This window comes from Globicephala melas, chromosome 6, assembly GCF_963455315.2.
Source record: "Globicephala melas chromosome 6, mGloMel1.2, whole genome shotgun sequence".
NCBI lineage: Eukaryota > Metazoa > Chordata > Mammalia > Artiodactyla > Delphinidae > Globicephala > Globicephala melas.
The window spans coordinates 62,295,859-62,312,148 of NC_083319.1; the positions used below are offsets into that span (position 1 = coordinate 62,295,859).

Here is a 16,290-nt window from a genome sequence, read left to right on the forward strand (position 1 = left end):
TGAAGCAGGAAATATCTTTCAGAATGGAGTGAGGAGTCACCTGTCTCCAGATGGTCAAAATAACCAGCTTTTTTATACGCATCACTGTTAAATTAAAAAGGATCCAGGTACCTCAATTAATATAATATACCGTGGTTGAAATTATGTTTTATTTTGGAGGCGGGAGACCATGAATTGTCACTGACGTGGTTTCAGTAGAGGAATATTGTATGCACGTAAAACTGCAATGAAACAGAGTCTCCTTTGGTAAAAAAACATCTTTAAGTGTTTCAGACTTTTCCCCTTCATGAATTCTGATCACTAAAAGGTTCAAGGTTCATTGATAAGAATATATGCTTTTACTGGAAATTCTACTTCAAGTGATTAATTTTATTTTACCAGAATTTAAAATAACTTACTTATCTCTATTTGTCTGACTTATACCCTGCCTCCCATGTTCATGAAGGCATTGGAAACTGTTTTCCAAAAGCTTGAATTCCTTCTTAAGGCAGCAACCATGAAACACTTTCATAAAATAGTAACATCCAGGAAAATAAATCATGTTGCCATCGTCACTTCTCCAAACCCACATTTCTCTCAATAATTATCTAAGCAATTTTCAGGGTGAACTGTTATTAGTGACTTCGCCACCAGAGTTAACACTGATACTGGACAAATAACCAAGATGTAAATACTGCAAAATCCAGAATAACGTTTTCCTGGTTCCTCCTGATAAGACTCAATTCTTGGCTGTAATGGTTATATGAATCGTGAAGACCACCCAATCTCAGGCAAGTTTAATTATTGTGACACATCCTGGATTTCATTCTGATGGATTCAACAGCAAAAGCATCCAAGGAGGTCATGCATTCTTACAAGAATTTCATTCTGGTTTATTGAAACTTCGGTAGCTTGTTTAAGGGTTCAAAATGCTCTGCATATTTTCTGGGGTTCATTTCTGAGTTCTACAAATTCAGTTGAACACATCTCTCTGCTAGCATATTATTAAAATGAATTATCCGTAGTAGTTGATCCTTTAATTTCTGGAACATTTGGCTATGTTTATTTTTGATGCATTTTAAAGTGTTAAAGTTCATAATTCCAATTACTATAATGTTTTAATAGGTCTTTGCATCACGAAAGTAATGTCACAACAATACTGCTTTTAAAAAATACCCCAAATCTCTATAATTTAAAACTACAATCATTTACTTTTTCTCATATATCTGTGGGATTGCTAGGCTGGGCTGCAAGCTATAAGTTGGATCCAGTTCTACTCCATGTGCCTCTCAGTGTCCTTGAAGCAAAGGGGCAGTTGGGTCATATTCTTTTCATGCCAGTGACAGAAGTATGAAAAGGATGAACAGAACTGGTAAGCTCTCACTCCCGTCCACATTCTATTGGCCAAAGAGGACCACATGGTCAAGCCCCAAATTAAAAGGGTGGAGAAATACATTCCATCACTCAAGGTACATGGCATAAAAAGGGAGAAGCATTTCAAACAAAGATATAATCTTCCAGTCTTGATATATGGCAGTGTAATTTCTCCCATGCTGCTTTAAAAGTACCAAATTTGAAGTGCTGAGGTAAAGAAAACAGATTTATAAAATAGACAGCAGACCAGCATACTGTTTCTTTCATTTGTAAAATTGAATTTCTGAAAAATGACTGATCCAACTAGTCAAAACATGCCTCTTTAAGAACATAAATGTTGGGTAAAAAATGGATGTTATGAGGACTTGAAATAACATAGCTTAGGGGCCCAAATTTGAGAGCATAAACCACTGTTCAGTCCATGCTGATTACAGGTAGAAAGAAAATATCTTACTATACAATTCTTAAGATTCAGAGTAGGTTTCTCATCATTATTCTCCAGTCACAGGGCTGGCAGACATTCAACCACTATGCACTGGTACCCCACGTTGGTTATTAAAACATTAAAATGCTTCCACAACAGTTGGTAAAGAGCCAACACCCTGAGCCTCAAAGACTAAGCATACACTCAGCCCAGGCCACCCAGATCCCTCCGTTGACATCCTTTCCTACAAGCCCCTCTCAGCCCAGCCATGAAGGGCGTCAGGCCCAGATCTGCAGGGGTCCACAGGAACTTGTTTGAGTCCAAAGAGGTAGCATTCATTCTGTTCGGACAGTGCCCACTGTTAGTGCCCATGGTATATTGGAAACTGAATATTTTTAATATCATCTCCTCAGTTGCATCAAGAGCAGATACTCTAAGTTTATGATCTATTCTGAGAAGAGGTTGGATTTCATTGCTCATGGTAAACACTGAAAAGCAGGACTCCTCTTGCTGCCATCCAGCTCACTTTCTCTAAAAACTCAGTCCTTGTTAGGAAAAAGGTAGCCCTTTGAAGTATTAGAAATAATACCAAAATTAATCGTAACATGTACCCCTGAATTGTTTCTAACAATTATTTTTCCTTTTTTGCCCAAAATAAGCAGAAAATATTTTTATTGTGGAAAATAAATGTATTACTAAATTTTAAAAATTAATATAGTGTTTGAAATATCAGTAATAGCCAAAGGCTATGTTTATTTTAAAACGGCAGTAAGCTAAAAATTAGGTAACTTTCCATAGCCTTCTATCTGAAATATAAAATTATTGAGATATGTATATAAAGAAACAAACCAGGGAAAAGAAAGCTCAGAGATGACACTGGGCGGGGGGTGGATTAGGGTGGGGGGATCCTAGCATTTGCAACCCATATCAACTAAAAACACAGAACACCAGATTTCATTATTTTGATAATCCTTGCTTAACTACAGTTTTCTCTTTTGGACAGCACATTTTTATTTTTATCATTTGAGAAATAAAACAATGTCATGTTATAGTGAACAGTCACTTCAGAACAGACCATCTAAATGTGGGCCGCACCTATAGCCAGAGTTGCCTGGGCACTAAGGACTGGGGGGAGAGAGGAAAGGGAAAGTCTGGAAGGTGGATGTGCTTTTAAGGTCTGAAATTCCACGTGTTGCCTTGACATCTGTGACCCTCACAGGTTCTCAAAGGCCTAGCCATGAGTTCCCCTGCTCTCACCATATATATGCCCACCACCCAGCAGGAAAGGTTCCCTACCGCTCCCCGCTGGTTCCCCTATAAGCCATACAAGCTGCACCCCACCTGGTCCTCAATCTAGTGGGTCTCACCTGCCTGCCAGCCACAAAATTATTCAAACAAGCCAATCATATGGTCCTGAGGAAATCAAAGGTCACCTCACCCTCTAGCCACTACACACCTTGCCCCCCACAGTGCCTACTAGTTCACGCTGCTCCTGAGTAGTCTCCACGTGGCCCTGCGTGGTCTGCAGCATCCTGCTCTCCTGGGATGTGAGCATATGTGGCGAATAAACTGGTGCCAATCTCATCTGCCCAGTGTGAGGTATCAGGCATTCAGCCATTTCAGACTATTTAGAGCAGAGGATCCCTCCATCACTAATAGGGTGACTAGGCGGTGATAAGAAGAGGGCAAAATAGACTGAAACGATAGCTATCGCAGGAGCGATATTACAATTTAAAAGAGGTGGGGGCCATCAGTTACGAAAGTCCAGCCCATTTTATTTATTAGACACAGTGCTTAAGTTCTGTGCGCTTTTCCAATGCCTGAAAAAAATGTTTAATATTTGAAAAGAAGTGTTAGCTCCACAGGCAAAAATAAAACTGTGAAATTAAACTTAATGTAGGATTGATTCAATGCCTATAATATATAATAATGAAACTCTTTTATAGTTATATATAAATTATATTTAATGTGGACTGTCTGTACATTTTAGTGTGTTTAATATGATGTGGGATGAATGGTTCTGACAATAAAATTTATTCAGAACTGGGAAGGCTATAATTTAATAAGTAAATATTACTTTCTCAAAATAAAAAAAAAACAACTAAAACAGGTTTGAGGATTTACAAGACTGAAACAGAGTAAGAGAATAAAGGAAACGCTGAGGTAAGGAAAAAGGACCTAGTAAAAGACAAAATACATCAATGCAGACATGTGGTGAATTGTCTTCTGGAGGGCTAAGGAAGGGTCACTTTGCCTGCTATAGAGTGTCTGGTTACATCTGAAAGTAAACATCAAGAAAAAGAAAATATACATTCCATTTTGTCTAATGAACTCTTAGGCTAGAAAATAGTGAGATTCCCACATTGGGTCACAGTTTTTTTATACGTAACATATATTTAAGTCTTCCATCCAACAGCTTATTTCAAGAAAACAAAACTAAACTAAACTAATATAACTACATAATGGCATAGGGCTATGTTTATAGGGACATTAATCTAGCTCCTTCAAACCAATTCAACTGATAGTAAACAAATAGTAAATGAACAGTGCCAGAATGAAAACCAGAAACTGCAACTCTCAGCATCTTTTTCTAACTCATATAACTCATATGGAACAAAAGATCTGTATTTTTTGTGCAGGGAGAAATGTGATATCAGTCAACACTAGGAACCTGAGTGAATGTACGTAATATGGCATAGTATTTTTGTTATAGATTTATTTTCACTTATTTTCGTATCTTTTGAAACAAACATTCATCCCTTTTTTTCATTATTTTCTTTTTTCTTCCTCTTCCTGTCACTGTTCTTTCTTGTTTTCTCTTCCTATGTTATAGATAATTGTGATTGTAATTTTCTCACACTGAACAAAAATATTATGATCTATACAAAATTATCAATTTATTACACTTAAAGTATCATCAGTAATCATTGATATTCATCAAACTAGAATATAGTGCAAGGAAAATTACTTCTAGCATTTATTTTGAAATTCAAAAAAAATAAAACTTGTACTTCTGTGGTAGCCGTAATATTTACCTTAAAACTTCAGTCTTGAAAGATTTTTAGTCATTTATTTAAATAGTATGATTATTTTGAATATTGAAAAATACTAAAATAAACAGCTCTAGTAGGAATTCTTTTGATTTTAATATGGTGAATATTAGAGGGAAAATATGTTTGCTATTATGAGGATGTATTTTTTTAATTTCTCAAGAGCTTAGTCCTATGTGTTTAACATAGAGCTTTCCTTCTGGTGACAGACACTATGCTAAGGAGAAATGCATTTTTGGAAAGTTTGACCAATAAAAGATTTAGGTCACCAAAGGTTTGGCTGCTAACTTTAATTTAGCCCCATTTATTTAAATGGTTGCATTATAGCTGACAATATTTTGTGGCATATACTGAATATAACGATTCATTTATTTTTTCTGCTTTAGTAATTGCATCATAAATTACCATTAAAGCCCACCTAAAACTCAGTAAGAAATCATCCTTGGCATGTTAATCTATATTCTAGTAATAGACAAATTTCAGTGTCCAGTATAAATTTTCTGCTTTCATTTTCATAATGCACATGCATGCTCAGAACATACATGAGATTCTGGTATCCTTTTGAATATGCAAAATAGTGAACAGTTTAAGCCTTTGAAAATGTAAAAGACCTTTGAATCCATGTTTTTACTTATCTATAGAATATTATAATTTTGGTTCCATTGCAATTTGAACTAATCTAAACTTTTGACCTTTGTATTCTTGACATTGCCTTATAATTTTAAAACTATGTATTTTATAAAGGAGTATAAATAACTAAGAAAATGGAGTAATAATGAGTAACTAACTCTGAAAGTATTAAAACATATATAAAGACATTATAATTTTAAAAGTATGCTACAAGTACAGGCAAAGGCAGGCAGATAAACCAGAAAGAGAGAGACAGAAAGTGAGAGTAAGAGAGCCTGAAAACATATCCTGATAATGTAAGAATTAAGAATATGAGGAAGGGTAGCATTTCAAATCATTGGAGAAAATATAGATAAATGAAAGTAACAAAAAAAAATACAAAAAGGAAATATGGATGAATGCCTCCAAAATCTTTTAATGGGTAAGTAGACATTATAAAGTAAAAATTACTAGAAATGTCTCTGTAAAAATGTTAAATTCTTGTCAGGCAAAGGGTTAACATCTTTAAAGAGCTTTATAAAAATGAATGTGGCCTTTTCACGAAGATGGCGCCGAAAGCAAAAAAGGAAGTCCTGCCCCCTCCCAAAGCCGAAGCCAAAGCAAAGGCTTTGAAGGCCAAGAAAGCAGTGTTGAATGGCATACACAGCCACAAAGAAAAGAAGATCCGGACGTCACCCACGTTCCGACGGCCCAAAACACTGCGGCTCAGGAGGCAGCCCAAATATCCTCGGAAGAGCGCCCCTAGGAGAAACAAGCTTGACCACTATGCCATCACCAAGTTCCCCCTCACCACCGAGTAAGACATGAAGAAAACAGAAGACAACAACACACTGGTGTTCATTGTGGATGTCAAGGCCAACAAGCACCAGATTAAACAGGCTGTGAAGAAGCTCTATGACACTGACGTGGCTAAGGTCAACACCCTGATCAGCCCCTTGTATGGAGTATGGACTTCTGAGGAAACATCAGCTGTCCTGCCTCTAGAACTTAAGGGGCCTGATGGAGAGAAGAAGGCATACGTTCGACTGGCTCCTGACTATGACGCTTTGGATGTTGCCAACAAAATTGGGATCATCTAAACTGAGTCCAGCTGACTAATTCTAAATATAAAAGTTTTCACTATTAAAAAAAAATGAATGTGTCAATAATTGATCAAACAATTCACAAAAGAAGAAATGTAGATAGAAAATGAATGTGAGAACTGTTCAAAATCTCTGGTGATTTAAGTGAAACTGAAAACAGTATCTGGCCTTTTTCTTTTTCTCATGATTGAATTGGTGAAATGGAAGAACAAATAAAGAAGGTAGAAAAGGAGGAGTGGGGAAAGAGAAAGAGGGAGGGGAGGAAAAGGAAGGAAGGGAAGAAGGAGGGAAAAAAGGAGAAAGAGAAGAATATATGATGGAAAGGAAGAGGAGAAGAAAGGAAAATTACTACCCAGTGTCAGTCAGGTATTTTAAAATGAAATGTCCTACAATGTTAAGGGCTGTAGAAAGTGACACAAGATGTCTGGGGCAAAATTTAGCAGCACACACAGTATATTTCATACATATTAATTCCTCTAGGAATTAATGCTACAGAAATCAAGTTTTGTTACAGCACTATGTATGTGGGGAAAAAGTTGTAAGTAATCTAAATGACAAATTCGAAAAGATAGTTAAGTAAATAATAATATACACATATGAGTTGCAGCCTTTTAATATAATGCTATTAAAGAATAACAAAAGATGTTCAAGATATATCATTCAGTGGGAAAGCTAATACTAATATGCTTAGAAATAACTGCATATCCCATTTGATAGTGTACATTTTTGTATTATATGTGTATGAAATTGCTAACAGTGATTATTATTGAATGAAACAGTCTGGCTGATTTTTCTACTCTTCATTTACACATATTTTCTATAAATTATTTACTATTCAAATTTTAGGCAAAAAATAAAGTTGTCCTATAGGTTTTGGCAAACCATCGACAGATTGTGTGCATACACTTTAAGTTTTGTTTAATGTTTTTACCTTAGCTAACAATATTTTCTCTACAAATAATGCATTCTGATTTTTATAGCTCAAAGTTTCTAAAAGTTGGAATGTAATATTTTAGCCAGATATCCACCCTAGAGATATAACTGAAATTACATATAAGTATTTGTTTTTTACTAAAAGTGGCATTTTATAGCAATTAATAATAACAATAATGACAAAAGCTGATATTTATTGAGTATACCATGTACTTGTCCAAACATTTTACATATATTTTCACAAGTTTATAAAGTATAACTTCATTTTATTCATTCAACCTGATTTCCTATCAATAATTATTTTAAAATATAACGTTTTTTCTCAGTAAAAATATTGGATTCCCAAATATTATAAAGTTACACTTAAGAGCTGAGGAAGCAACCTGTGTCCATCGACAGATGAATGGATAAAGAAGACGTGGCACATATATACAATGGAATATTATTCAGCCATAAAAAGAAACGAAATTGAGTTATTTGTAGTGAGGTGCATGGACCTAGAGTCTGTCATACAGAGTGAAGTCAGAAAGAGAAAACAAATACCGTATGCTAACACATATATACGGAATCTAAAAAAAAATTGGTCATGAAGAACCTAGGGGCAGGATGGGAATAAAGACACAGACCTACTAGAGAATGGACTTGAGGACACGGGGAGGGGGAAGGGTAAGCTGGGACAAAGTGAGAGAGTGGCATGGACATATATACACTACCAAATGTAAAACCGATAGCTAGTGGGAAGCAGCCACACAGCACAGGGAGATCAGCTCGGTGCTTTGTGACCACCTAGAGGGGTGGGATAGGGAGGGTGGGAGGGAGGGAGACGCAAGAGGGAAGAGATATGGGGATATATGTATATGTATAGCTGATTCACTTTGTTATAAAGCAGTAACTAACACACCATTGTAAAGCAATTACATTCCAACAAAGATTTTAAAAAAAAAAAAAAAAGACAGATCCAAAAAAAAAAAAAGAGCTGAGGAACTTTTAAAGAGAAAATAAGTTATCAGTAAGATTAGCACTCAAAATACGACAGAGATACTCATAATACTATCAATAATAAACTGGAGCTACATTTAAAAAGACCAAAGAAGAAATACCAGCCAAGGAAAACAAAGAATATCATATACTAATTCACCATATACTAGTCATATACATCATATAATCTATATACTAAACATCATATATTAATCCATTTCCCCTTTCCTCACAAGGTGTTCTCCCTCTAAAATTAGTCCTTCCAAAATACATACTTTACAATTCAATGAAGATTTTCACTACCCTTAAAATCCCTATGCACTTCCAACCATAGTTTTTTAAGAAGATGCTGCCCCTGCCACTTCAGCTCAATGGCCTCTTTCCATTAATCTTTGCAGAGCAGCAAATAACTATATATTTGTTCTAGTATCCTTGGATGGTAGTACTTGAAGCTCATAGAGAAAATTTACTAAAATGCCAGATACTTGGTTTACAATATATATAAACCATAGCCATGCCTGAAATCTGCATATAGAGTGACTAGTCACTAGTACTAATGGGTTAAAACTTAACTTTCATTCAATATTGTCAAATGATGAGGATATGTCTGTGAGATAATTTTTTGCCACAGTCTGTCCTATTAGGGTCTACATATTCTTCTAGTGAAGAAGTTAGTAAATATTTCAGCAGCAAAGGCCTTTTTGAGAAAATAATGAAAATGTGGAAACAATCACCATAAAAATATACTGCATCACTGAGAAATGGGCTAGGATGAAACAGAAAATCCAAAACTTAAAAGAGATAGAAGATCATTTTTCATGTGATAGTCTTGAGATAAGCTGTCCAGGGATAATTTGGCATCTACATGGAGTTAGGGAGCCAAGCCAGTTCTATCTTGTGGTTTTACTGGGCACAGCTTTCATTTCTAAGACCTCTCATGGCCCCAGGAAGTTTGAGCTCCTGCCATTTTGTCTATATGCGAGCCAGCAGGAGGGGAGGAAGGATAAAGAAGGTATCCTCTACTCTTTTAAAGGCACATCACAGAGTTTTCATCTTACTTCTACTAACATTTCATTGGCTGAAATGTATGATCACACCAACTGCAAGAGAGGCTGGGAAATCTAAGGAAGATTAGGAGGGTGGACACTAAGAGACCCCCAGCAGACTCTGCCATGCGCACTGCATGCACACTCACACATCTTGCACTCAAATTCAGGTGGTTTATGAAGCCCTCCTCCTGAAGCCTATCCCAAGAATCTGTCACATAGATCCAAGGTCAAGAATCCCTGCTCACAGGATGAAAACTCCCGTAGTCTAGGCTGCTGGGCTTATGACATGATATATGACCTTGTAGGGTCACTCCCCATAGTAGAGAGCCCTGACAAATAGAAGATCTATGGTGATTATACGGAACATCTAGAGGTAACTGACGTTTATTTTCTGACTTTCATTTTATCTTATATGGCAAGAATTCAGCCACCCTAAAAAATCCTTCTCATTTATTTCTAGGAGAATACAGGACATGTTTCACATGTATCTGCCACCAAGTCTTCTCAGCTATTTCCTGATGATTGCCTTTTCTTCCCCCTCCCATCTCAGCTTTTTTTTTTTTGGCTGCGTTGGGTCTTCCTTGATGTGTGCGGGCTTTCTCTAGTTGTAGCAAGCAGGGGCTACTCTTCGTTGCGGTGCATGGGCTTCACACTGCGGTGGTTTCTCTTGTTGCGGAGCACGGGGTCTAGGTGTGTGGGCTTCAGTAGTTGTGGCTCGCAGGCTCAGTAGTTGTGACTTGCGGGCTCTAGAGCGCAGGCTCAGTAGTTGTGGCACATGGGCTTAGTTGGTCTGCGGCATGTGGGATCTTTCCGGACCAGGGCTCGAACCCGTGTCCCCTGCATTGGCAGGTGGATTCTTAACCACTGCGCCACCAGGAAAGTCCCCCATCTCAGTTTTTGTTGTGATTTCTCCCTTCCAGAAATCACAGTTTCAAGCCTCTGGCATGAAAAGCTCCTTGAAGGGGCTTTTTTACTGTCTCTGTGGCAAATGGCTTTTTATAGAAGCTCTAGGGATTTGGAAACTAATTTAGGGAAAAGATCTGACCATGACATGGTAGTAGCACACACAAACTTTAGCTTTGATATGTCTGCCTATAGGGGAGTCCAGAGGCTATAGGCGGAGGCCTGGGGGTGTGGAGAGGTTGGGGGAGGTAGAGGGGGTGGAACTGTCACTACCCAGAGGGGAGGAAGGCAAGGGAACTTCCCCAGGGAGAGGAAGATTAGAGAGAGGGCTTAAATATCTAGGTGATGTCACTCAGCAGGACAGCAAGGAGTCTCTGCGTCAGAGAACTTTGAAGGGCAGCAGGGTCTTGGGGCCTTATAACTACAGTAGTTCTTTTCAATAAGTAATAGCTATCAAGATGAGGTTTCACAGGGCATGCAAACAAGCAGCCTCTAAGAAGCTAAAATTTTACTTGTTTGGACTATATTTAAAACAATTGTATGTGTAAAAATCTGAGTTTGGCATCAGTGGGCTTTCGAGCTAATGAACTAATGGTTCCAGCCTGCAGTGAGGAAATAACCTTAGGGACCAATACACAGAGGCCATCTTTGGCTCATTTGTACAGCACTTTTCAACCTCACAATAGACAATGACTGCTGAAAACTGCCCTTGCCACTTGTTGACTGATAAAAATGCACAATCTTTATTCGGCGGACATTCTTAGGACTTGAAGCTCAGGAGACAGCATCTCAGATAATGCTAAGAAAACTGTTCCGAAGAGGGAGGGTGCGGAGCCATGATACATAGGAGCTTTTGCAACAACACCACGTAGTCAGAACAACAGACTACTGTTAATAAAAGGAAACTAGACATCTCAAGTTAAGGAATTTAGCAATTTTCTATGTATGGGAAGATGCAAGAGTGGGCTCACTGAAATCTTTCCTTTCATATGCACCTCAACTATCTGGGACCAGTATCCTATGTTTTCACATCCTGAGTTTCCTCAAGCTACACCTTACTAAACAGTTAACGAGCTAAAGTCTCTAAGTGTCCAAATGGAGAAGAATTCTTTGGAGTCCTCAGTCTATTCATGTCACCTGGTGCCCTGGGTAGAAACAGGGAGAACGCTGATTGAAGAAGAGGCTTGTGCAAACTTGTGGCTTACCACACAGTTCAGGCTGGAACCCACAGGCAGAAGGTCTGGCAGCTTGGATACCAGTCTCCTAGTCTCTGAATAGCTCATGGAGACATATGACTGGGAAAAGCACAATCATGTGCACTTGGACTTTAGGAAAGGGACCTTGTGCCTTGCCACTTTCTCTTCCTCTAGTGGCTCTGACCAAGCATGTGTGGAAAGAACAGTCTTAGCAGCAAGCTACAGTCCATTCTCTCTCTTTCCTGGAGAATGCCTTGGGAAAGAAAGATGGCCTGATGAATATAAAACTTGGTATCGTGTTCACTACAGCAAACAATGGCATCTGATAAATCTAAAATAGAAGGACAAATTTCAAGAGAAGCTGATTAAATGCCAAAGGGTTTACAAATGAAGGGTTTTCACCTGCATTTCTGAAACCCATGAAAAGAATGCTAAAATTGACCATTAAGAAAAAGGAACAAAATTATTTGATAAAGATTTGTATGCTGGTAAAATGAAACGTACATTACAGTGAATGAAATGACATAGGAAGCTTGCATATGTTTCTAGGTTGATAATAACGTCCTGGTCTACTTTTTGAAAAATACTTTTATCAATTTACAAATGATTCTTTCCATGAGCTTTCATAGAGCATTCTGATAACTTAGTCATGCATCTTGAGTACAAAGTTATACAATTATTTTTAAAATGTTTCTTCTATTTGAGGATAATGGTATATTTATTCTGCCACAATCTATTTGCTGATTCTGAATTTAGATGTACTATTTTGGAGAGATAGGCATCTGTATAGGATTTAAATTATACCTTTATTTTCTTTATCTGGAGATGTGAAGCCTTGTACAACCTTGCAGACTAACAGGGGCCAGAAATTTTTAGGAGTTATAAATAGAGGAAGAAAGTGATTTTGAGTAACATATACAGATATATTTCTGATAATCTTTTGAGAAGAAAAGATCGCACTCTCACTTTTTTAGACATTCAAGGGAAGTTCTATTGATGTCTTGACTGCCCATCTTATATTAGGCCAAAATAGAAGTCTCATGGTGAAAACAGGCAGACGTGCAATGCAATATGAACTAGAAAAGTAAAGTATAGCTTATAGTTGACAGCACGGGTTGGCATTAAATAATATATAAGTTTGCATAGGTATTCTTTTCAATTGTCACTGCTGTGCTGCCAGTAACTTTTCAAGTGCTGAAATATTTCCCTAATTTTTTTTTCAGATACTTTCTGTCTTCTAGGTGCCCTATATATATAGGTAGTTACTTAGGATGAGATTATTTTAAAATAAGCACAGATAGAAATTCTATTCACTACAAATAATCTTTAGTCAAGCCTTCATGCCGAAAAATTCCATGTCTTCAATTATTTAGATAATCTTCCAGGCTTTTTTTTTTTTTTTTTTTTTGCGGTACGCGGGCCTCTCACTGCTGTGGCCTCTCCCAGCACGGAGCACAGGCTCCGGACGCGCAGGCTCAGCGACCATGGCTCACGGGCCCAGCCGCTCCGCGGCATGTGGGATCTTCCCGGACCGGGGCACGAACCCGTGTCCCCTGCATCGGCAGGCGGACTCTCAACCACTGCGCCACCAGGGAAGCCCTGCCAGGCTTATTTTACACATATTGGCTCACTAAATGCTAGTTAAAGAAGTACTCCATACACTGGCCTGTGCGTTCTTTGATGTCTGGGACCATGTCCTCTTCAATCTTCCCCATCGCAACACTTAGCACAGTGACTGGCTTCTAGTAGTATTCAATAAACATGATATCACGTGCTAGGCTGAAAAAACACATGATCAATGTAAGCTCTATGACAACAGGGAATAGTCTCCTGTGTCATTTACACAGAACAGAGCTGGGAAAAATAAATATTTTCTAAATATATGAATGAAGTTGCATTAATTATTTGTATATTCGGAAGTTAAGTTCAAAGATCTAAGCACTTTGGTCTCAGAATTTTTTGCCATCTCCCTATAATCAAAATTGGCAGCTGGAATTTTGAAAGAAATATAATTTACTAGAGAAAGGTGAGCTGCTCACATCAACTTGAAGACCCCAAATTACATAAATCTTCAATATCTTCTGTCATTGGGTAAGAAAAATATATACAAATCGCAAGTTCATGGATGAGAAAGTGGTGAGAATACAGAATTCAAAAGTGCTAAATAAATGATACTCCAAACTGCCAGCTGCCAGACAGAAATGATATGCAATTAATCTAATAAGGTCCATCCACAGTCCAATGCTAATAATTAAAATTGTAAAGGTCCACTGTATTGAAACAGAACCTTGATTTCAGAGAAATTTTCTCTGGACTTCAAGTCACTCCAGCACTGAATTATAAGTGGTGTTTCCATTTTCTCATTACTATATATAAACTCATTGCAATGAAAGTATTTCCCAGACACTTTACATAGTACTGACCATTTTTATATTAGTAAAGGAATCACCAAAGATAAATATTCAAACGAATAATGTTTATATTTATTTAATCAGTGTAAGAAAAGACTTTAGTGGACAAAAGTACTGAAAATGATGATTAAGTCAATGCCATCTTAAATATTTCTGGTTTGGCTTTTCTTTCCCTATCCTTGTCACATAGGAAAGCATCAGCTGTGTTGTTTCCCGCTCTGTATTTGGTTACGTGTTTTTATATATCATTTTTATAACTTTGTGCACAGAAATGTTAATCTCAGAAACATGTTTCCATTTCTACATATACCTAGCACTGTTCCTCACATCACTAATGGTGCTGAAACTAGGGCATGATATAATTTCTGCCAATTCACCTAAACAATAAGCTTTTAGAATATCATATACTCACTGGTTCATTCATTTATTCAACACTCAATAACTAATGATGTTTCAGATATTGTGAAAGGTTATAATCAGGAACAACAGAACAGAGCTCTTTGATGACAGTTGTGATAAGTATCACAGAAGTGAGAGTCCTGGCCGCTATGAACACAGATAACAGAAAGTGATCAGACAGAGACTTCCATGAGAAAAAAAGAACACAGAGCTGGGAGTTAATATGAGCATAGAGGTAGTAGGAAGAGCACTTTGGTAGAGGGAAGCAAAAAGGACATATTCTCCATCACAGGAGGAGTATGTCATTGCCCAGGAAGTGAAGGGAAGTCAGCGTTGCTGGAGCACAGAGAATATGGAAGAAGGTGGGAAGATGTTAGATGTTCTCCAAGATTCACTTTCCTTTCTTTCTCCTCAGAAGCTAGATCACATTTTTCAGTCACTCTCAGAGCCAGCTTTGGTAATATGGCTGAAACTGGTCCATGGAATGTAAGGGTATATAATCTGTGCTATTTCCAGGTCAAAGATTTTAAGAAGAGATTGTATCCCTTCAGGTTCTCTTTCTCTTTCTCCTAGTTAGATGAAGTTGAGGACACGGTTTTGGTACAGGTACATCTACAAGAAAAAAGGGCCTGGGTCTGTAAATGAATGAATATGGGGAAAAGGCTGTCCAATCAGTATACCTGCTTTGAACTATTATAAGTGAGAAATACATTTTACTAACTTGATACATTATACATTTTGGTGTTATTTGTTACTGAAATTTAGCTTAATATAACTAATACAGAAAATATGCATCTTGACGTGAGTTATTATCATGACAAAACTGAAATCCATGGCATTGAGTGGAAATCGATGATATATTTTGCCAAAAAGCTAGAGACCCATGTTATGCAGTAATAAACCATATGATTAAATGTTGCCTACAATAATTAGGAAGGCAGACTGTACCTATAGAGCCTCTAATTTTAGGGGAAGCTACTAGAAGGAATTAAATTTTAGTGCTTGCCCTTGGTTTCTTTTTCTTTATAAGAAGGTATTTAAAGAACAAGGTGAGGTCAGGCAAGGAATTACTGGTTTGCAAACGGAAATAAAGAGGAATAGAATGTGGCCAGAAATTTGCATACTCACATGGTGTTACTGCTTCCGAGAATTCCAGAGTAGGAAAGAAGACTAGAAATTTGAGCAGCAAAGACCCATTAAGACTTCTCATTTTTATAAGGGAACACAGTTCTGTGGCAAACATAGACAAAGGGTAGAGCCCTGTATGGTCAGACCACTCAAGATGGCTGTTCTCTTGCTCTCTGTACATCCCCCCTCAACCAGTGCCTGGTTCACCTACACCCTACTCACATGACTGACCTTCCTACATACTGGCCCCAGGCCTCAGCTAATGTCTGTTCTAGCTTTAGATCAGAACTCTCCACTATGCTTATCAAAGAGTTGATGAGGGGCCTGTCCCTCTGCTGGTTTCCCTGGCTGACATCAATTCCCCCTATAATTGCTAACCTCCCCTTGCCCCTGGGAGCAAAGACTGCTGCCCCGTCCTGCCCCACCATCTGCCATACATGGTGGGGTGTTGCTTCAAGACCTTGCTTCAGACATGTAAGTTTCCTATATCCATTAAACCATTGATGTCCCCATTGCTGACTCAGGGCTATTTCTTTGGTCTTGAAGCTGGGCAAGCACAGGCCTTCCAGGCCTGCAGGGTGCAGCCCAACAAGCCCATACCTATAGCTTTAGATAGCCACAAGGCAGTCATCAATGAACCGACAAAAGAAAGGCATCAGAGAAGGAAGCAAAGAAATAAAGCAGGTTTAATCTAGGAAAGAACTTTATGTGGAGGTGACGGGAATCAAATGGATTAGATATCTAAAATATTTTT

General features: G+C 37.8%; 1 pseudogene; it reads left to right on the forward strand.

Moving 5' to 3' along the window:
* Window positions 1-6,002: 6,002 nt before the first annotated feature.
* Window positions 6,003-6,568, forward strand: LOC115863942 (large ribosomal subunit protein uL23-like; annotated as a pseudogene).
* Window positions 6,569-16,290: the final 9,722 nt, after the last annotated feature.